The following is a 23,967-nucleotide window of genomic DNA, read 5'->3' as shown; positions in this document are numbered from 1 at the left end:
AATAATTTTGTATATTTCATATGGGAATTTGTATGTATGTAAAGGTATGTAACAGGTCTGAAAGGTTATGCACCGATTTGTTTCTTTTTCTTTTTTTTTTTTGGAGACAGGGTCTTGCTCTGTCACCCAGGCTGGAGTGCAGTGGCTTAATCACGGCTCACTGCAGTTTTGACCTCCCAGGCTCTGGTGATCCTCCCACCTCAGTCTGCAGGTGTGCACTACCACATCTGGCTAATGTTCGTATATTTTGTAGAGACAGCATTTTGTCATATTGCCCAGGTTGGTCTCAAACTCCTGGGCTCAAGCAATCCACCTGCCTCTGCCTCCCAAAGTGCTGGGATTATAGGCGTGAACCACCATGCCTGGCCCCGATTTCTGTTTTTTTTCTTTTTTTTAAGTTCTAGGGTACATGTGCACAATGTGCAGGTTTGTTACATATGTATACATGTGCCATGTTGGTGTGCTGCACCCATTAACTCATCATTTACGTTAGGTATATCTGCTAATGCTATCCCTCCCTGCTCCCCCCACCCCACGACAGGCTCCAGTTTGTGATGTTCCCCATCCTGTGTCCAAGTGTTCTCATGGTTCAATTCCCACCTATGAGTGAGAACATGCGGTGTTTGGTTTTCTGTTCTTGCGATAGTTTGCTCAGGATGATGGTTTGCAGCTTCATCCATGTCCCTACAAAGGACATGAACTCATCCTTTTTTATGGCTGCATAGTATTCCATGGTGTATATGTGCCACATTTTCTTAATCCAGTCTATCATTGATGGACATTTGGGTTGGTTGCCTGGCCCCAGTTTCTAATAGCCATTTCCTTTGGAAAAAGGAAAAGATATTAATGTTATCAGAATGTCAATGTTTCAACCAAACTAATGTCATATATTATATCATATATTACTTTGTCATTAAAAATTATTTTTTTCATTTTAAAAATGGATGCATAATATTTGCACATATTTATGGGGTAGATGTAATATTTTGGGACATGAATACAATGTGTAAAGATCAAATCATAGTATCTACTACCTCAAATATTTATCATTTCTTTGTGTAAGATTAATTTCATGAAGGAGAAACACAGGAAGTGAGAGTGCTCTTGAGGTTTGTCTTCACATGGTCTGATTCTTTCTCTGGAAGTTCAGCTCTTTCTAACCCTGATCCTATTAGGAACCTAACACTCACACCTCACCAACCGCCATTGGGGCTCCCTTTTCTCACTCCAGCCATTGGCTGAAGTGTGTTGGGGAGACCTCTGCATCAGGATCATGGTGGCAGACAGTGACACCTGGCTAACAAAGGACAGACCCAGCTCTCGTCCAGACCTCAGAATCAGGATCTCTTGGCCTCAAGGGGAATCTGCATTTGAGCTTACCTCCCCAAAACTGCCTGAGATTCTGGGTGTGGTTGGCCGAGGATATCATTTCTTCTTCTCAACAATGCTAAAGCTGCCGCTCTGGAGCCCCTCCGGGGACTGGCCTGGGAGAGGTTTTGCATGGACAGATGTATTAGTCCTCTCAGGCTGCTGTAACAAAATACCCAGACTGGGTGGTTTAAGACATAGACATTTATTTTCTCACAGTTCTGGAGGCTGAAGTCTGAGATCAAGGTTCTGTCCGCTTTGAATCCTGGTGAGGGCTCTCTTCCTGGCTTGTGGACAACCCGTGTGTGTCCTCACATTTCCTGGGTGCAGGCAGAGAGACTGAGTGGGCTCTGCGGTGTCTCTTCTCATAAGAACTAATCCTATCGGATCAGAACCCCACCCTGATAACCTCATTTAATTACTTCTTTAGAGGCCCCCTCTCCAAATACAGCCACACTGGGTGTTAGAGCTTCAACATGTGAATTCTGGGGGGACACAAACTTCAGTTCATAACAACAGAGCTCGTTGTCACACCCATCAGGGCAGAATGACAGCCAGGTGGCTGCCTACTGTTTAGTTTGCCGTGATGTTGTCTGAACCATATAATATGTAGGTGGCATTTTGGAAACTGGCTCCATGCTGGGCCTGAAATGGATGAGCTCAATTGGGCAGCTAAGCAGTGGGAATGGGAGCTTATTCTGGGCTCCCCAGGCTGTGCTGTGAAGTCCTAACAGAGCTGCCTGCACACTGATGACACCGATCTCCTGCTAGGCCAGGGGACTTTGAAGTTCCTTCTGTTGTTAGGAGTCTGGGGGCTTTTCCTTGGTTCTCATGAAGCAGTCCCACCCTCTTCCCCGTAGTCTGTCCCCTTCTTCTGCAGCAGCTCCAGGAGCTGGCGGCCTCCTGCACTGCGTGAAGGGTCCCTAAGTGAGCCTCGCTTCCCCAGCGCCACCACCTCTCAGGCACTGCCATTCCCGGGCATGGTGCCTTGGGAACCTCTACTGCTCCATGGAAGTGCTGGAGCCCTCGGGGTGCCCAGGGTTTTGTGCTCCCTGAGGCCTGGAGCTGGGAGAAAGCCCCTCTCCCTGCACTCCCTTCGTGCTGTGGTGCTCCTGCCCCGGTGTCTCTGTGGGTCTGAATAACAGAGCCTTGTCCTTCCCCTCCCCCCGAATCCCCTTCATCATGCCTGGGGGATCTGGGAACAGGACCAGTTGGGGTTGGGGAGGGCACACCAGCTAGTGCCACTAAGCTTGTGTCACTCTGGTCCCAGGAGATGAGTCTCACACGCGACCCACCCTTGTGCTGGATACACCTGACTCCCAGCAGGGCTGTGGCTGCGGCAGATTCCCTAGGAGGGCAGAACCCCACCATACACAGGGGTGCAGGGCAGGGGCCATCGTGATTGGCCTGTAGCTCTGTTTTCTGTCTGGGCCCCGTTCTGCTAGGTGCCTGACGTGTGAATTCAGTTGGTTTGCGGTCTTCTTCCCTTTGTCTGGGGCTGCATGGTGTGCAGTGCTGAGCAACCCTGGCTGTCTGTGTCTGGGTTGGTGGGGGAAGAATTGTCAGCCCTTGCCATCTTCTTCCCTGGCACCGTGGAGGCCTGGCCGTCAGTGGCCAGCTGTGGTAGGTGGGGCTACCCCCTCCATGGGCTGTCTGGGCCATGGCAGTGCTGTGTGTGGGCTGCATCTGGGCCTCCCTTGGCCATATGGGAGGGCACCCAGCCTTCCCTATCCCCTGCTAGCGCCAGTGGGGCCCTGAGGAGAAAGCAGGCCTTGGGTAGTGTTGTGCATTGAACCGTATCCTGGGAAAGGTGTGTTGGAATCCTAACCCCTGCTACCTGTGAATGTGGAAATACAGGGGGCCCTGTGCAGATGCAGCCACATTGAGATGAGGCCATGCTGGATTAGGGTGGGCCTTAATCCAATGATGGAGGTCCTTACAGGAAGGAAATTTGGACACGGACCAAGATAGACATGGGGATGAGAAGGCCACGTGGAGGTGGAGTGGGAATGAGCGTCTGTGAGCCAAGGAGTGCCAGGGACGGCCGCGGCCATGGAGCAGAAGACAGGCATGCAACAGGCCCTCTCTCAGAGCTCCCGCTGCAGACACCTGGGTTTTAGATATCTGGCCTCATCTGTGAGATAATAGGTTTCCATTGTTTTAAGGCACCCAGTTCGGAGTCATTTCTCACGGCAGCCCCAGGAAACTCACACAGGTAGTGTCTGGAAATGCCCTACCTGTGGGGATTGTAGGATCTGAACGCCCTGGAGCACATCGTTCGAGTCCTACTCATCTCTGATTGCATCTCCTCCTCTCTGTTCCAGATGGAGAGGCTTGCTTCCCGTTCCTCAACTATGCCACCTGTTTCCCACTGCAGGGCTTTTTTGGGTTTTGATTTTTAAATTTTGGTTGAGACAGGGTCTTGCTATGTGCCCAGGCTGTTCTCGAATTTTTGGCCTCAAGAGATTCTCCTGCCTCAGCCTCCCAAAGTGCGGGGATGACAGGTGTGAACCTCCACGCCCAGCGCCTCAAGAGGGCCTCCTGCCTCAGCCTTCCAAAGTGCTGGGATGACAGGTGTGAGCCTCCACGCCCACTGCAACCTTAAGGTTTTTGTTCTATTCATTCCCTCTGCCAGGAACGGCCCCTTCTCTTCTATCATCTCTCAGCCTAAGTGTCCCTCCTCAGAGACACTGTTCCTGACCGTCCAGTCCACAGGAGCCACTGGGCCCTCGCCGTGACAATTCTCTGAGTGGCACTCGTCCTTGACATTGTCTTAGGCATTTCTTTGTCCGTTATCCTTCTCCTATGCACCCCTTCATGTTTAGAAAAGTCTCCTCAATGTCTAGAGGGTGCCTAGCAATTACTCACTGGATAACTGGATGACTGCCACCCTCTACTTTGTGGTAGGTGTATTAGTTTGCTACGGCTGTCAACAAAGTACCACAAACTGGGTGGCTTAAAACAACAGAAGTGTGTTGTCTGCAGTTCTGGAGGTTAGAAGTCTGAAGTCCAGGTGCTGGCCGGGCCTCGCTCCTCTAAGGCTTTTGGGGAGAATTCCTCGTTGCCTCTCTCCCAGCTGCTGGTGGGGGCCAGCAATCCTCTGTGTTCCTTGGCCTGCAGCTGCACCACTCCAGTCTCTGCCTCTGTCATCACAGGGCCTTTTTCACTCATCTTCTCCCTATGTCCAAATATCCCCCTTCCCCATTTTTTTTTTTTTTGAGACGGAGTCTCGCTCTGTTGCCTAAAAACTAGAGTGCAATGGTGTGATGTTGGCTCACAGCAACCTCCACCTTCCTGGTTCAAGCAATTCTCCTGCCTCAGCCTCCTGAGTAGCTGGGATTACAGGCACCTGCCACCAGGCCCGGCTAATTTTTGTATTTCTGTAGAGATGGGGTTTCACCATGTTGGCCAGGCTGGTCTTGAACTCCTGACCTCAGGTGATCTGCCTGCCTCGGCCTCCCAAAGTTCTGGGATGACCGGTGTGAGCCACCGTGCCTGGCCCAAATTTCCCCTTTTGATAAAGACACAGTCACATGGGATTAAAACCCACACTCATGACCTCATCTTAACTCGATCATTTGCAAAGACCCTATTTCCAAATAAGGTCACATTCAGAGGTATTGGGTATTAGGACTTGAATTTATCTTTTTTGGGGGGACTCAATTCAGCTCAACACAGTGCAGTTTGTTCATATCACAAGTGACTTCTTTGATTTTCGATGCATCTGTGTCGAGTCTTTGCAGCCGGCATCAGGAGGCTCTGCAGTCACAGCTGCAGCTTGTTCACTGCCGGGTTGTTGGCCTTGGGGAACTGTGTGCCCCACTCTTTTCTCCAGCCCAGCTGCTGGCACCAGGCTTGGTACTTTGGATGTTCTCCATGGAATTGTTGTCGACTGAACAATGGTGCTGTGCTGTATTGCAGTGCCAGGAGGTTTATTGCAATCTGCCCAAGGGACAAGCTCCAAGTAAGGCTGAAATAAAGTAATACCAACTGTCAGCCTCATCTTTGATGCTGAAAGATCCTTTCACTGATCATGACATACAAAAGTGAGGGAAGGTTTGGTTATTATTTGGTAAAGGTGAAAAATGCCCATTGTTTATGAACTACCAGGGCCGGGCTCATGATATATAATGGATTTGGTTCCAGTGGAAATTGTCAGTTCATCCTATAGAGATTTGAAAGTTTTATTTAAAAACACTCAAACCAAATGTAGCCATCGGGTGTGGATGTAGTGGGAGATTTAGGGGTGGGGAAGGTGACCCTTATTGCAGGACAGGAATACAGGAAAGTTGGTGGCGAGAGGCAAGCAAGCCCCCGGAGGGAAAATTCTGGCAGGGTCTTGGCCTCCCTCATGCTGCAGAAAGCCAGGAGGCAGCAGTTTCCAGTGGGCCTATCACTAAGAAGCTGGACACAAGCAAAGGCTGTATACTTAAAATATACTTTATGTGACAGAAAATCAGGTACCGAGAGTTGGTGCCAGGCCTGCGTGCTGGTTGCCAGTGGAGCTCATTGGATTGCAGAATCCAATTCAACCAGGCCTGCGTTTCTGCAGAGTGGAGTAGGGGGAGCTGCACTGCCCTTCCTTGAGTGCAGCAGAGGAGTGGGTGCCAGGGCTATGCCACTCCAGGGATATTCCAGTGATATACTTCTGCATGCCTTCACAGAACATACAATCTTCACAGAACACACAATCTTCACAGAACACTATGGACTATTCAGTGAGATAGGGGTTGGCAATGTGGTGGTGGATAAAACACAGCCCTTAGCGTCTAAGGCCTTCAGCCTTAGCAAGAAGCCATTTGAGTTTACAGATCATTAAAACACAGTGTGAGAAGCAGAGCAGGGGGGATGATGAGGAGACTCTGCCCAGAGTAGACAATCAGTCCAGGAAGGCTTCCTGAGAGAGGGGGCGTCACCATCTAGTTTGCAGGAGTTAGGCAGAGATTGCAGAAGTAGTGGGTTTTCCAGCATTAGAATGGTGCTTTTTTGGTGTTAAAATGGTAGCCACAAGGCCAGGATTGTGCTTCTTCTCACTGTGATCATTCTGACTAGAATTCACTCCACAACTCCTATGTAGTTGTGGCTGAGACCCCTCGCTGTGAGTTTTCTTGGTGGTCTTTGGCTAAAAGGCATCAAAAATACACATACGTAAAGTATATAAAAATAGAAACTACAAATGAACTAAAGATGAAATATACAATATTTACAAAGTAATGTATTTCCATTTATTATTTATTTATTTATTTTTGAGACAGAGTCTTGCTCTGTCTCCCAGGCTGGAGTACAGTTGCACGATCTCGGCTCACTGCAACCTCTGTCTCCTGAGTTCAAGCCATTCTCCTGTCTCAGCCTCCCGAGTAGCTGCGATTACAGGTGCCCACCACCACGTCCGGCTAATTTTTGTATTTTTTTCAGTAGAGACAGGGTTTCACCATGTTGGCCAGGCTAGTCTCGAACTCCTGACCTCAGGTGATCTGCCTGCCTCCGCCTCCCAAAGTGCTGGGATTGCAGGCATGAGGCACCGTGCCAGGCCTGTATTTCCATTTGTTTATTAATGGTATTGAAATTTTTGGTACCCTTTTTTCTTATTAAAATACATTAAAAATGTTAATAATAGCAATATGATCAAATATGCTTTATTAAGAAATCTTGTTTTATATATAGTGATATAGTGATCTGAAGCTTGGTTCTAAGATCAGCTCATTTTAACATGGTTTAAATGCTGTCTTAGCTGGGAGTGACACCTCCGAGATACATGTAGATCCACATGAGTGTGCTTACTAAACCATGAAATTCATTTTAAAAATCCCATCCACCAGTTATGCAATTTTAAACATAGGGAATCAAAATCCACTCAAAAATGCATTTGGAAGTCTTTTAAATGGATTAGAAAATTCAGTTTTAAGTGTGCTGATATGAGAGTTACATATTATCTTGTTTTGGGCAGCAAAGTCGTGTAATAATGAAAACATTCCCAGGTATCTGTTTTCAGAAACTCTGCACAGCATTACTCTCTTTCATGCACTAATTAAAATGTTACTTTCACTTTGAAGGGACAGATGGAGTGTGTTTATTTTTCAAAAATATTTGTATGATAGCTGAATACTTACTTCTTGTCTTCAAAATAAAAAATCAAGCCAATTTAGAAAACTTGTGTTTTGGGTGCAAATAAAATGTAACTAAACTCTTTATGTTTGACAACTGTTACAAGTACCTTGCCCTTACTGGCAAATCTTTGTGCAGTAACAGAAGGTATATGTGGTTCCCTATTTCATTAGACACTGCGTTATTTAAAGGCATTGCATTAGTCTGTTCTCACCCTGCTGATAAAGACATACCTGAGAAGGAGTAATTTATAAGGAAAAAGAGGTTTAATGAACTCACAGTTTCACATGGCTGGGGAGGCCTCACAATCATGACGGAAGGCAAAGGCACATCTTACATGGCAGCAGGCAAGAGAGAATAGGAACCAAGCCAAGGGGTAACCCCTTATAAAACCATCAGATCTTGGCCAGGCTCGGTGGCTCATGCCTCTAATCCCAGCACTTTGGGAGGCTGAGGCGGGCAGAACTCCTGAGGTCAGGAGTTCGAGACCAGCCTGGCTAACATGGTGAAACCCCGTTTCTACTAAAAACACAAAAAATTAGCCAGGAGTGGTGGCATGCGCCTGTAATCCCAGCTACTTGGGAGGCTGAGGCAGGAGAATCGCTTGAACCCAGGGGGCAGAGGTTGCAGTGAGCCAAGATCATGCTATTGCGCTCCAGCTTGGGCAACAAGAGCGAGACTCCATCTCAAAAACAAACAAACAAAAAACCATCAGATCTCATGAGACTTATTCACTACCATGAGGACAGTATGAAGGAAACCATCCCCATGATTCAATTATCTCCCACCAGTTCCCTCCCATAACACATGGGAATTATGGGAGCTATAATTCAAGATGAGATTTGGGTGGTGACACAGCAAAACCATATCAGGCGTATAACCTGTACATCTCCCAAACGGGGCGGATGTAACTGACAATTCACCATCAGACCCTGAAAGTGAACCCCAACGTGAGGGAGGATGGTAGTGGGGGAACCATATCCTCCTTAGCGTGGCCTTGCTCAGCCTTCCAGAGTATCCTGTACTCAGGTGAACATGTGATTGGTGGCCCCCTGGATGGAGCGGGTGCATCAGTGTTCATCTGTATTTCCAACATTGCTTGTGGGACGGTGGGCAAGTCACTTACCCTTTGGCCTCGGCTCGCTCTGTAAAGTGAGGATACTCTCCCCGCCTTGAGGTGGCTGAGTGGAGGAGGTGTGAGCTGGCCATGAGACCATATGGTAAATGCATCCTGAATATTGGGCCTTGATTATTCTTTAGAGACAAGAGCACATGGTAAGTACAGTCACAGAGACAGTGCTGAGAACAGAAGTGCACCGAGGAGGTGAAATGAAGACTGGGCTGGGTGCTGGGGGCCCTCTTGCTTCTTGGAGGATGTGGCATTTGACGAGGTCTTAATGGGTGGGTTTGCTTTAGTGGATGGGACTAGAGGAGAGACGCCTTCCTGGGGGTGCACACAAGCGGATGAAGAAAGCAAGGTGCAAAAGGAAGCAGGCTGCTTTGCAGCCAGGGGAGGCTGCCTTGCCCGGTGTGGGCTCCTGGGTGAGAGAAGGGGTGGATGGTGGCTGTGACCTTTAACAGAGAGGCTGAGATCGCCCAGATGGTCACACCGTCTATGTGATCTCTAGTTCTTTTACTTCTCCTACAACATCCTAAGCCACATACATTCTGGTAGGTTGGGCTTAAATTCTTCTGCGTGCATGAGTAAAGGAGAAATTGGCCCCACCCCTTTCCCCTTCCCCTTGGACCTGCCCTTTGACTGTGTCCTTGACTTGTCTGATGTGTCTGTGAGGGTTTAGCATAGACTAGATTACTTAGAAAGGGAGGCTGAATGATGATCTTTAAATTATTAATGATTTCAGCATTTTGTAATTAAAATGCTCATTATCTCCATGAATTTTAAGCACACATATATCACAAATACAGACAAAATCTACTTTAATGAATAACACTAAAACATTCAATTTCAAGTAATGAGGTTATTTCCATGTCTTGGCTGATGATCCATATTTGATTCATTCATTTATTTATCCATTCACTCTAAATATTTTTGCCCCCCTCTACCTTCTCCTGCAATACGGGTAAAGTATTAATATAGCTTTGCAGACGTGGCTTCAATAAATCATGGTGAAACAAGTTCTCTATACCTGAGTAACACATAATCAGTCTTAGGGAAGATACTCTTTTGGCTAGGTAGTTCTCAATAATACCTAGAGTTGAGCACCTGCATACTGTTAAATAGTGCTATTTGGGAAAATGCTCTGGTATGAAAGGGATAGCTTCCCAGGTATATTAGTTCATTCTTGCATTGCTACAAAGAAATACCTGAGCTTGGGTAATTTATGATAAAAAGAGGTTTAATTGTTTCACAGTCCTGTATCCTGTAGGCTGTACGGGAAACATGATTCTGGCATCTGTGAGGCTTCGATGGAGGCCTCAGGAAACTTATAATCATAGCGGAAGGCAAAGGGGGAGCGAGATGTCTCACAGGCAGGAGCAGGAGGAAGAGAGATGGGAGGGACAATATGCTTTTAAACAAACAGATCTTGTTGGAACTCTATCAGGAGAACAGCATTCGGGGAATGGTGCTAAACCATTAGAAACCACCCCCATGATACAATCACCTCCAACCAGGCCCCACCTCCAACACTGGGGATTACAATTCCACATGAGATTTTGTGGGGACATCGATCCAAACCATATCACCCGGCATGGCCAGGAGAGACAAAGGGAGCAATGGATTGCCTTGCAACATCAAGTAGGCAAGCTTTTGGGGTTTCTGAGCACCTGGTAAGGATCTAGGAGAGGAGGTTGGAAATGTGAAGTGGTCGTCAGGCATATTGTATTTTCCAAAGATGAGCCCCAGTCATATCTCCCATCTCACTGGCTCTTCTATCAAGAGGTAGAGTCTGTGTCCTCTTCCCCTGGACCCTGGATGCACCTTCGTCATTGCCTCAATCAGTGGAGCATAGCGGGAGTGCCTTTGTATGACTCCCAAGACTAAGTCATAAAAATGCTGGGCACTTCTGTGAAGTTCTCTCTGGACACTTGCCCTTAGAACTCAGCAGCCATGTTGTGAGGAAGCCCAGGTAGAGAGACTACATGGGAAGGTGCTATGACCAACAATCTCAGGCAATACTCAGCCAAGACAAGACCACCAGACATGAGTGAAGACGTCTCATGATAACTTTACCTCCAGCTATTAAATCACACTGAGCCTTGAAGTCCTCCCAGAAGAGGACTTCAAGAAGGAAGTTGGCCCCACTCCACCCTGTCAGAACTCCTGATGCCCCACAACTGTGAGCATAATAAAATGTTTTTTTTACCACTTAGTTTAGGTTGGTTTATGACATAGAAACAGTGACCAGTGGCCAGGCGTTGTTGCTCATGCCAGTAATCCCAGCACTTTGCAAGGCCGAGGCGGGTGGATCACCTAAGGTAGGGAGTTCGAGACCAGCCTGACCAACATGGAGAAACCCTGTCTTTGCTAAAAATACTAAATTAGCTGGGCTTGGTGGCACATGCCTGTAATCCTAGCTACTCAGGAGGCAGGAGAATCGCTTGAACCCGGGAGGCGGAGGTTGCAGTGAGCTAAGATCATGCCATTGCACTCCAGCCTGGGCAACAAGAGCAAAATTCTATATATAAAAAAAAAAAAAAAAAAAAAAGAAAGAAACAGTGACCAGAACAGGTCTTGAGCCCTGTTGAGAAATGCAATGCAGGGACTGAGGGATTTGGAAAAAAATTTGGCTTGTAATTTATTTCCTCAAATGAGAATGACTCTTCTTTTTAAAACTGGAAATGTCTAATGTTTAATTTATCTTCTGTGAGGCAACTGCTCACTATGACTCTGAGTGTTTAGTACAATTTTATTACTTGGGAGGAGCTATCTTTTGGAGAAAGGAAGGGGAAGGTTCTGCACATTGTGGGTGTTTATGGCAGGGAAACCAAGAGGTGCAAGTCCAGGGGTATCTGCGTGAAAGATGATGAGACTCATGAAGGAGGAAAGCGAAAAAAGAGGGACCGGAAGACCTGTGGGGGCCCCGAGAACCCTGAGAGATGCAGGGGGTGCCCACTTTTGGGTTATGGGGGCTTAAACAATTCTCTCTGCATATAAAGGAAAGAGTGAGCCCAGGGGCAGGCTGACCATGGTCCCTAGCCCACCAGCACTTACATTTCATCCATGGCAGAACCAGCCCTCGTCTCCAAATCATTTGCTGCTGAGCATGTCTAGGGAGTCACAGCCAGCATGGGCATCTTGTCAGATGCAGGGCCGCTGTCCCTAGAGCCTGTTTGTTCATGTCTGTGGATGAAGCCTGTCATGGAGCTGGTGTTTAGAAAACAGCTGGCCCCAGGTGGCCAAGGCAGGCCCAGCAAATCTTCCACTTCCTTCTTTTTTCCCTAAGGGAAAAGGCAAAATGATAGATATTCTGAGACATGCAGAATGTGACTGACAAGATAGCAGCCCCCAAAGACATCCACGCTCTGATTCTTGGAAGCTGTAAATATGCACTTTACATGGCCAAAGAGACTTTGCTGTTGTAGTTAGGGTTATAAAACCTGAGGTGGGAGAGAATCCTGGATTTTTCATGTGAGCCCAGTTTGGTTACAGGAGCCCTTAAAAGCAGCAGAATTTCACAGGCAGAAGGGAGGTCAGAGAGGCTGGAAGCGTAGAGAAGGACTCGATCACTGCTGCTGGCCTTGAAGGGGGTCAAGAGCAGGGAATGTGTGAGGCTTCTAAATGCAAAGAACAATCCCCCCAGCCAACAGCCAGCAGGGACACAGGCAGCTCAGTCCACGGCTACTCAGGACAGTTGACTTTGGCTTCGTTACTTACTCTCTGTGAGCTTGAGCTTTCCCTACTTGTCAGTAGGAAGTTATATTGGCATTCTATATTTGCAGGGTGCTTATGAGCACGAGATCAGGTAATGCATGCAACGTGTTTTGTGAACCCTCAAATTCTGTGTATGACCCTTATATGGAGTCAGTATGACCCTAAGCTCTAGCTGACACCTCGTTCTGGGTTGGACAAAGGTCTCCCCCAGGTGGCCCCAGCTGGCCTTGCTATGGACAAGTCGTCTAAAGAGCAGCCTTCTCTTCCTTTCCTCCAACAAGTACCTTGTACTCTGCTGGAGAGTTTGGGCTTTATTTTACTTCTCTGAGGACATTGGGAAGAAGAGGAGGAAGAATCAGCTGGTCATATGCCCAGTTTTCATTCTTTGAGTGATCTGTTCAAGTTGTCCCCCAAATGATGGAGTCTCCTTAGCAAACACAGATGTCCAGGCTCAGGCCAAACCCTGGAAGGGACTGGAAGAGTTGCTACACCTGCCTTGATAGACCCCCTGGGGCTAGCTTCAACACCATCACACTCTCCTGACCCAGGCTGTTCCCCATCTTTGAGCCTGTCTCCTGTGCTGCCAGCTGACCCCACCCTGATCTCTGGAGCAATGCGCCCCACACCAGCAGGAGGGCAGCAGTGCTGGGGGCTCCCTGGGCACAACCTGAGCAGTTGTAGCTTGTTGCAACCTCTTGCTCACTCTGGCTTTGGTGATGCATGTTCAGGCAGGGGTCCCTCCCTCCCTCCCTCCCTTCTTCTCTCTCTTTTTTTTTTCTTTTGTAAAAACAATATGTATAAAAGGATTTCATGCATGGGATTAGAAAACCAAATAGTACAGAGGGGCATATAGTGAAAAATAACAGGCTTTTGCTCTATTCTTCCTCCTCAGTTCAGTTCTCTAAACAAAACTGCTTTTAACTGTCTCATTTTAAATCTGGTGGTTACCTCCATGTCTGTAAACAATGCACTTATGCAGCTCTCTCTTGATTTATCAACTTTAAACACCATCTACTAGCTTCCTGCTGAAATAGATGAGGATTCACCCCACCCCTGCTTCTCCTCCTCCTATAACGACATCACTTATTTAGTTCCACTTTTCTTTAGCTATGTAACTCTAAATAATATATTTAAACATCTAATTCTTGTGTTTCATCAACACAAGAGACACACATCTTCTCTCTCCCTCTCTTTCTCTTTCTCTTCTCTCTCTTGCCACAGGTGTTTCATTATCTGGACCCAAAGAAAAGATGAAAACAGTTGAGGTACAAGTCTTCCACTAAGGCCTGGGCCAAGTCGCTGTCCTTCCACTGAGAGTGATGATGGAGGCACCACTGGCCACCCGCTATCACCAGCAGGCAGCTGGGGCTTTCTTCCCACCTTAGTATTTTGGGGTCACTGACTAAGGCAGCTGCTCTTCTGTGTGTTCCCCTTTACAGACTGGCCTGGCCCTGCAGGAGACTGAGGGCCGATCGCTACCTGCACCCTTGGTGGGCTCAGCCCCGCTTCCCCAATCTGCCCTGGAGAGCTCCTGCCCCTGTGGGATCTGTGTTTGGTCTCCACTGTCCTCAGTGGAGGACACTATTTTCTAGCCCCTGCACCACACCCTTCCTTTGTTTACTCCCTCTTTTTGCTAGAGTGCATCCTCAGGCAGTTTTCTAAGATGTGGTATGTGGAAATAAATTTTTGTCATTCTGTGTATTAGTTTTCTTTTTACCATAACAGTTTACCACAAACTTAGGAGCTTAAAACAACATCTATTTATTCGTTTTAAAGATGCATCACAAACTGTTTTCATTTCTAAAAAAATAGATTTAGGGGGTAGAAGTGCAGTTTTGTTACATGGATATATTGTGTAGTTGTGAAGTCTGGGCTTTTAGTGCAGCCATCACCTGAATAGTGTACATTGTACCCAACAGATCATTTTCCATCCTTCAGCCCCCTCCCACCTTTTGGAGTCTCTGGTGTCTATTATTCCACTCTTGTACTTTTGTTTAGCTCTCACCTAAGAGTGAGAACAACAATATCTGTTTCTTACCTTAAAGTTCTGAATTTCTTTCCATGCAGGGGTGGGACTGATGTCCCTGTGTCCCTGCTGGCTGTTGGCTGGGGTGGGGGGGGCTGTTCTTAGCATTCGGAAGCCACCCACGTTCCCTGCTCCTGACCCCCTTCTTTGGTCTTCAAGGCCAGCAACAGTGGTCGAGTTCCTCTCTACGCGTCCAGCCTCTCTGTCCTCCAGCCCATGGAAGTCCTGTGCTTTTAAGGGTTCCTGTAACCCTAACCAAAGCAGCAAAGCCCCTTTGGCCACATAAAGTGCATATTCACAGGTCCCGAGCATAGATGCCTTTGGGAGCTGCTATCCTGTAAACTACATCCCCCCTTTTTTTTTTTTTTGAGATGGAGTCTCTCTCTGTTGCCCAGGCAGGAGTGCAGTGGCACAATCCCAGCTCACTGCAACTTCCACCTCTAAGGTTCAGGCAATTCTCCTGCCTCAGCTTCCCAAGCATCTGGGATTACAGGCATGTGCCGCCATGCTGGGCTAAGTTTTGGGTTTAAAAAAAATTTTTTTTAAATTAGAGACAGGGTTTCACCATATTGGCCAGGCTGGTCTTGAACTCTTGACCTCAAGTGATCCGCCAGACTCGGCATCCCATAGCTCTGGGATTACAGATGAGAGCCACCACACCCAGCCCTGTCAACCACATTCTGTGTGTCTCAGAAGATGTACCGTTTTGCTATTTCCCTTCGTTGATCGTTTGGCTGGCTCTGCCATTCCAATGTGAAAATGATTTCCTCTCCGTCTCTGAAGGCTACACCCTTGCCTTTGAGCGCTCAGTAGCTCAGGCAGGCAGCTTGCACAGAGGGAGGGAGTGCGGGCTGGGTGCTATGTCAGTTTGGGTGTCTTTAATTGCTGAAACAAAGGTTTGGGTGTGAGTAGTGTATGGGGAGGTGCTCCCAGGAGACACCAAGAGGGGAGGAAAAGAGTTGGGAAATGGGGGTGACCAGTGGAGGGCCTGCTGGTGAGCTGGTCACCCTCATGGGCGGCTGGAGCTGGATCCTGCTGCAGCTCTCTGAGGGACTGTGTATTGTCCCCCCTGAGGGGGTGGACACTGGGCATTTATCAACTGTCCCCTACCTGTGGGTGGAGGGGTTGTCTGGGGCCTTCTGTGTGTAGCCCTTCTGCCTGCCCCATGCACAGGATGTGGGTACTGGGAGCTGGCAGCTGTGAGCACAGGTAGATTGTCCTTTAAGGTCCAAGATCCTCCTGGGTGGGCTGAGGGGCTGGGGCAGGAACGAGCATCAGGGCCGGAAGCCTGGTCTCCAGTCACTGCTGTCCCTACTTCACAGTTGCAGGACCCTGGGCACACTATTGAAACTCTGTGTATTGGTTAGGGGGCCAAGGGATAACAGATGGTGTGCTCTCTTAGGATAAATCAAGGAGGTTTTATTTATAAAGAAAATAATCACAAAGATGTGGCAGGTATAAGGAAACCATAGCCCAGTGCAGGAACTAGGGTTGTGACAGTGAAGCCATTCCTGCCTGGGCTGAAGGATAGGAGAGGTCACTGAAACCCGGAAGAAAGAGTGGTTGGAGCAAGCCACCTACGGAGGAACAGTGACATACCAGCCCGAGGTGACCTCAGGGAGGAACCAGAGAAGAAATACCCTGACTTCACTCTCTTTCCTCTACTGCTGGGGCTCCCACTGAGCAAACCCAACTAGAGGACAGAGTTTCTGGGGGCCTGTCATAGAGTGTGAGCAATCTAGCCTCCTGGGGCCGAGGCCAAGGTGCAGCAGGAGGAGACAAACCTGGAAGAGCAAACAGAAGGCATCTGGCCCAGCCCACCCCTTTGCCCCCAGCATCTATTCTGTTCTTTTGGATAAAAAGCTCATGTCCCCAGCACAGGGAATGCATGAAGTGCCATCAACTACTCTTATTGCAAAGTGATGTTAATTTACTTGTATTTCCACTTGAAACCTGAAGGGTCAGCCAAGCCTGTGCCCTTCACATAAGGAAACAGGACTGAGGCGGTGATAATCAAGTGGGTACATACACCCAGCTGCTACGATCCTGATTGACAGCCGGCCAGGAGGCCCGGAGAGGCCCAGCGCTCCTTTCCACCAGCCGTTCCTTTCCCTAGTTCCCTTGCCTTTTGCCAGCCCTATGCTGGATGGATTCTTTACCTGGTGAGGTGACCCACGGCTGCATTCCTGCAGGACATGAGATTGTGGTGACCTTTCTGCAGTTTTCTGTTGACCAGGAACATGAGGCAAGGGAGAACAAAGCAGGAACCCCATGGATTCTCTAGGTTTCAAACATAGTCCTTCTTGGTACCTTCCCCCAAATTTCCGCTGGACTCCCCACTCTGGTCCTTGGTTTATTGGCACAAGGAAGCCGAAACAGCCTCACAGGGGGATCTCAACTTCCAGTTACTTAGACCCATGCCTGTTTCCCTGCTTTGGACATGGGCCTCTGCTCTTGTCTGAACGTCTATGTTCTCTCTTTCCCATTTATATGTTGAAATCCTAACCCCCAAGGCCATGGTATTAGGAGGTGCGGCATTTGGGAAGTCATGAGGGCAGAGCTCTCGTGATTGGGTTGGTGTCCTTATAAAAGAGGCCCTAGGGGCTCCCCACCCCTTCCACCATGTGCAGACACAGCGAGAAGGTGTGCTATCTATGAACCAGAACATGGGCCCTCACCAGACACGGAATCTGCTGTGATCTTGGACTTCCCAGCTGCCAGAACTATCGGGAAATGAATTTCTGTCATTTGTAAGCTATCCGTTTATGCTATTTTGTTTCAGCAGTGTGAATGGACTAAGGCAACCTCCACACCCACCAAAGCCAACGTTCTAGGCATGGGAAGAAAATTTTTCCAGTGCGTTACTACACGTAATAGTGAGGGGGCGCTTCCAACTCCACCCCTTATTTCCCTGGCCTGTGCTCTGGGCTATGAGGGATGATGACACCATAGGTTGACCATTGGTTTAATCCCTAAACTTTAAGGCAGGCATTTTCCCTGTTACTTCATAGAATGAATGAATGTTTTCTTCCAGCTGGTACTATAACCAGGCTTTCAGCAGACCATTCATTATTCTGTCTGGGCAGTGGCTTCTGGTATTAGGCATGTAGCAAGCCCAGGGAATTCTGTAGGCCTGAGCCCATGGAATCATTTCCTTTATTGTAAAATGTTCCCCTGGTTGGAGATGGTATTACACAGGATACCAGGGTGCTGGTGCAGGCATGGAGGCATTCTGTAACTCCACTAATGGTGAGTCTGCTAGAAGTGCTGGGGGCAGGGAAAAGACATTCTGGGTTGACAGGGTTACCTTTTGGGTTATACGGTTAAAGCAGCATTCTCAAATGTGGTTCGTCTTGCCTCTAAAATTCAGAGCAGCCTGCAAAGACTGTGTCGTTTTCTTCGTGGCAACTAATGCAAGGGCAGGAACTTGTCTCTCGTTGTAGGGGAGATGTTGTGACTGCGAAAGCTCTGGAAACTTCCTTACCAGGCCGGGCTCAGGAAGCCATGCAGGGTGTGTCTCTGTCCTCTGGCACATGTGTGAGTAGTGAGGTTTGTAGTAGGAGGCTGAGTGAGGCGATCACTCTAGAGGGCGTGCTGGAGCTGGAAAATTATCGTTTCATAGGCTTTAGAATCAAGATTGGCTCAGCCAAAATCATCCATGTGTGCTAAACCTAGGGGAAACTTTGAAGAGGAGCAAGATATTTGCAGGGCTTATAGTGTCTCCCTACAGACCGTGTGTTATTTACAAGGGGAAAAATAGCAATTACACAATGGAGCAATTGGACAATACTTGACTGAGTGATAAAAACTGACATCACCAGTGAGGAGTAGGTGGCTATCCTGGACCTCCAGATGGGACACCCTGGGAAGGACAGAGTATCATTTGTGGGGTTTTCCACCTTGAACTGGAGTAACCCGAACCCAGCCACGAGCAGACATGGAACAAACCTCAAATCAGGACTAGTCTATTAAAAATAAATTGTGTTCTTCAATAGTGTCAATGTCATAAAAGACAAGGAAAGGCTGTGGAAATGTTGTAGACTAAAGGAAACGAAAGAATCATGACATCTAAATGAAATGCCTGAGCCTGGACTGGATTTTGTGGTGGAGAAAAAAAAGGACGTTTTTGTGTCAGTTGATACAATTGGATTATGGAAGGCAGACTGAATAAAAACACTGTTTCGATGAGGGGATGTCCTGACTTACTGAGAAATTTACTGAAGTTGGTTGACTGTATTGTGGTGCTGTAAGGTGATATCCTTATTCTTAGGAAACACACACTGAAATAGTTAGAATTAAAGGACTGAAAGGTAAGCAATCTTTGTTCTAATGGTTGAGAGAGGGTGAGAGAGAGAGGGTGATAAATGAAGGTGATAAATGAAGCAAACTGTGGACAATGAGAAACTCTGGGTGAATGGCATACAAGCATTTACTATTTTTATTCTTGCAACTTTTTGTAAATTTGAATTATTTTCAAACAAAATGTGAAAACAATCAATGAGGAACAGAAAAATGCTGTTGCAAACATCCTTATATGCATCTCTGAGGACTTGTCTGTATTTCTTGGGGGAAATTCTCTGCATCCTTGGACACGCGATTGCTGAATCAAAAGATGGCTGTGTTAAAATAATTTAGTTGATATTGTGAAATTGCTAGGCAGCTTTCTGGTGCACCATATCTGTTAAGCTAGAATGTCATGGAAATGAGTGTCACTGATGAAAGCTGACAGCACCACGACCTGAACAAAGGGGACTGGTTGAGGCTGGTTTGGGCATGGATTCCATTTTCAATGCCCCCATGTGCCTGCAAAGCAGGGCAGGAATACAGGACCGGTCACTGCAGGCATATTCGTTTGCGGCAGTTGCTGTAACAAGGTTATGGCTTAACTGTGAGTGTGGATTAAACAGAAGTGTATCGTCTCACAGTTCTGGAAACTGAAAGTCTGAGATCGAGATGCTGGCAGGGTTGCTTCCCTCTGGGTCTGTGAGGGAAGGCTCTGTTCCAGGCCTCTGCCCTTAGCGTGTTGATGACGATTTTCCCCCTGAATCGTCACATGGTTCTCTCTATTTGTGCCTGTCTCAGTGTCCAAATCTCCCCCTTTTATAAAGACACAGGATATCTTGGCTGAGGGCCACCCTAATGGCCTCACCTTAAGTTGATGACCTCTGTGAAGAGCTTATCTCCAAATAAGGTCCCTTTCGAGATACTGGGGTTAGGACCTTCGCATGTGAGTGAAGGAAGTGGGGGCGGGGGACGTGTGGGCACAGTAGGGGCCAGACTCACCTCGCTTCTGCTTTGGGCCCTCTGGGCTCCCGTCTCATGTGGCTTCATATTTTAGCTCCCTTTCCAACCAGCTTGGCTCACAGTGACAACCTGGCCTGGGGCTTTTTCTTCTGGCTCTTACCAGGCATCCACATCTGCAAAATGCAAAATGCAAAATGCAAAATGGCCTAGTAAGAAAATTCCATCATGCTTTCTCTCTTATGTCTAGAACCTGTCACTAGAGACACATCATGAGAGACGCCCCTCGGAACCTCTGGTAGAGACGTCCTGGAGGCTGAAAAACAGCTGAAGGCTGCACGGCACAGCTGGTTTGCCAATGTCAGCAGACGAAGCCTGGGTCTCAGAGGACATGCTCCCTTTTCCCCAGCATCCCCTTCTGCTGCCCAGTAGGCATTACTCGTTACTATATGTGAATGTAGTGAGTACTGAATATTGTCTTATGTATACAAATCCAATCCCGTGAACACATCACATTGCTTCTGCTCATTGCACTCAACTTTCTGAACCCCCGGGAGAGCAAGGCACTGTGTGAGGAACTCTGCCAAGGGCTCTAAGAGACAAAAAGGAAGTCAGACCCAGGACTCTTCTGACACAACGCTGACTGCAGACTTGGGAAGAGAGGAGCATACACATGCGTCACATTGGCAATGGCGAGTCTGAGCTCCAGAACAGTTCGTAGTCTGAAGGATGCAAGTAGCCCTTCCTATTAAGAAAAATAAATAAAAAGAAAGAGCTGGGTTCTCTGAAACAGCATGGTCCAGCCCAGTCAAAGCTCATGCCAGGAACAAGGTTGGCAAAGCCATGATTTGTACCCAGTGTCTCTGGGCTACCTGTTCCTTCTTGACTTGGTAAACTTTACATTAAAAGGAGCTGGGCTGAATCCGTGGGATACTGTGCAGAGACTGAAAGACGTGCTTTCCTTTGGAGCTTCTCATTTTATGCCTAAATTCTGATTAAAGCTCTTCCACATAACTACATCTCCCTTTGGGCCGTCTAGCGAGTCGACTGGTGGGTTTTAACTGGCGCGTCTGTACATAGCCTCACACTCTGCTGCTTCCCAGGATGCACTAAATGTCCTTTAACAGCTCATCCTAGAGCTGTCCTGTGGGCACTGCCGTATCAAAATGTTTTCTTTCAGATTGAAAATCCCAGTAGTTCAAAATCATCAGAATGCAATGAACCAGGTGAAAATCTGATTTAATATCTGTCTCTGCAAACTTTACACTCAGGTGAGGCAGGCCGGGGCTGAGGAATTCCTTCAGGATGGAAAGGCAGCTGGTGCCTGTAGACAGCCAGCCCTTCTGGGACTGGGGACGGCCTAGAGAGGGAGCGACAAGATGGCAAAGGCCGAGCTGGCCGAGCTGGCACTTGAGTCCTTCAGGGGAGCTGAGGAGATGGAGTAATAGAAACTGGAATGATCCTCCTCACAATGCTAATTCCAAATCTTTCCCACTCCCCACCTTCCCTCTGGTATTGGGTTGGATAGTGTCCCCTAGAATCCAGGTCCATTTGGAGCCTCTGAAGGTGACCTCATTTGGAAATGAAGTCATGCACATAGAAGTATTAGGTTGGTGCAAAAGTAATCGCGGCTTTTGCCATTGAAAATAATGGCAAAAACTGCCATTACTTTGGCACCAACCTAACAGTTAAGATGAGGGCATACTGGGTGAGGGTGGGCCCTGACCCGGTGGCTGGTGTTCTCCTAAGAAGAGAGAACAGAGACACAGCGATGGGGGAAAGAAAGCTGCGTGACGATGGACCTGGAGAGTGGAGAGCTGCAGCTATCAGATGCGGAATGCTTGGGCTGCAGGCACCCACCGGAGGTCACGGGGAGTCAGGCAAGTGGTCTCGCTAGGGCCTTCAGAGGGAGCACGGCCCTGCGGACACCTTCAGTTTGGACTTCTGGTCCCCAGAACTGTGAGAGGGAACACTTCTGTTGTTTTAAGCCACTCAGTTTGTGGTCATTTGTTACAGCAGCCCTGGAAACTAATTCACCCTCTTAAAAGAGGGGTCGCTATGTGGGGGCAGCTAACAAGAGGAGAAGCTTCTTGTTCTTCTCAGGTGGCCTGGGAGGTCTCATTTTGCACTCCCAAGGTGGTGAGCAGTGTGGCTGAAAACAGGTTGGTTTTGGATTTGAAGCTCTGAGCTCTCAGGCTTATTTCAAAGGAGGTGTGGGCTCGCAGAAGCTGAGATGCCAATGGTTCCTCAATCCTGAGACAAGCAGCTCTCTCAAGTATTTGCTGGAGTTCTTAGCCCTGTGTTTTGTGCCGTGGGGAGGAGGAGGGTTGGAAGGGCAGAGATGTGGGAAGGGTGCAGAGCCAGTCTAGGATGAGGTGTGGGTGGCCACTCCCCATGGACTGAGCAAACAGGGTAGATGACTGGGGTAGGGGAAGTGACATTGGCTATAAGCAGCTGGGACAGAGGAAGCAGTGACAGAGTGGGGTAGGATCTGGGAAGTCCTGGTAGGTACCTGACACATTGGAAGAGGTATTTAAGAATTGCTGTCTTAGTATCAGTTTACGGGATGGGTCAGATGAAGGGTAAGCCTGCAGGTAGGGAAAGGAGAAACCCATTTGGACAGCTTCTTCACTCAGGTTCAGTGCTGAGGCCAAGCTCCACCAGCTCCAGAAAACATCACCAACAAGACAGCCCCCGCTAGAGGCAAACACGGCCCATAATTCATCAGTCGGGGCACTGGGTTCTAATTCTTGGTCTCTTGTTTCAGCAAGTCATGAGTACCTCTGTGTGCCTTTGTTTTCTATCTCAAAATAATAAATTACCCACTAGCATGTTCAGTTGCAAATGGCATGTACATGAATTTAAACGATTGCCGGTTGGAAATGTCAAGTCTCCAGAAATGACAATGCTCCCGTGATCACACCAGCCTGGAATTATCTTCATGCTGCAGAACTTCTCTTCATACTCTTTGCTTTCCACTGGACTTCCTCTGAGTGTTTGACAGCAAATAGGTATTGCTGTCTGTTTTTGTTGTTGTTGTTGCTAAACATGAGCACGATGTCCTCTATGCAGGCATAAGGATGTAAGGTTTATTTTTCCCCTCTGCCTCTCCTTTCCAGCTCTCTCTTTGAGGACAGATTTCCTCATCTATCAGTGACTCAGAAGCAATGAGGAGTACAGCATTGTGGCATGCACGTAAGGTGTGGTATTTTGCAGAAATCAAACTCTGCAAAGCTTCTGCAAAAAAGAGAAGGCACAGAATTGTGAAAGAGCAGACTGTAGGTTCTTATCATTTAATTGATGTTATGCTCAGGGTCTGGTGGCCTAGGTGTTTTACTTTATGTTTTTGCTTACAGTTCTTTTCTCGTCTGTTTTAAAAATTGTTTAATGTTTAATCACGTAATAAAAATTTAGCCATTTTAAAGTGAACAGTTTCACTTGCAATGAGTACATTTGCAACGTTGTGTAATCACCATTTCTACCTAGTTCCCAAACATTCTCATCACCCAAAAAGGGAGGCCTGTACCCCTGAAGCAGTTGCTTCGCCTGCTTCCTCCAGGCCCTGGCAACCACCAATCTGCATTTTTTCTCTATGCATTTCTGTATTCCAGACATTCATATAAATGGAATTCTACAGTATGTGACATTTTGTATTATGTTTCTTTCACTTAGCATAACATTTTTGAGGTTCAGCCACCTTGTAGAATACATCCAAACTTTATTCCTTTTTTATGGCTGAATAGTATCCCACTGTATGAATATACCACAATTTGCTTATCTGTTAATCTTCTGGTGGACATTTGGGCTGTTTCCACCTTTTGGCTATTGTGAATTGCATTGCTTTGAATATGCATATATATATACATACATATATATACACATACATATATATATACATACATATATACACATACATATATACATACATACATATACACGTGTGTATATATATACGTGTGTGTATATATATACACACACGTATATATATATCTGAGTGCTAGTTTTCACTTTTTGGGGTATATACTTAGGAGTGGAATTGATGGGTCATATGGTAATTTTATATTTCACTTCTTGAGGAACTGCCAAACTTTTTCCACAGCAGCTGTGCTATTTTACGGTCCCACTAACGGTGTACCAGGTGCTCACTTTTAAGCAAGCATTTCCTTTCTGGAGAGTTTTCTTCTCAGCATACCTACTACAAGGAAAATAGGAAAATCAATTGCATGTTGGGAATGTCCACAACTTTGACAATTTGCTAAACAATTTTTCTATAAAATTGACACCATAATGTCCTTGGCTTAAGTTGTACTGTAGCAGTGCTTTATGGTTTTTTTTCTTTTTTTTTTTCTGCATCATGGCATTGTCAGGAAATGGCAGCATTTGTACTGAGAGG

Source organism: Pongo abelii, chromosome 4 (genome assembly GCF_028885655.2).
Source record: "Pongo abelii isolate AG06213 chromosome 4, NHGRI_mPonAbe1-v2.0_pri, whole genome shotgun sequence".
Lineage (NCBI taxonomy): Eukaryota > Metazoa > Chordata > Mammalia > Primates > Hominidae > Pongo > Pongo abelii.
Note: the sequence above shows the minus strand (reverse complement) of the source record.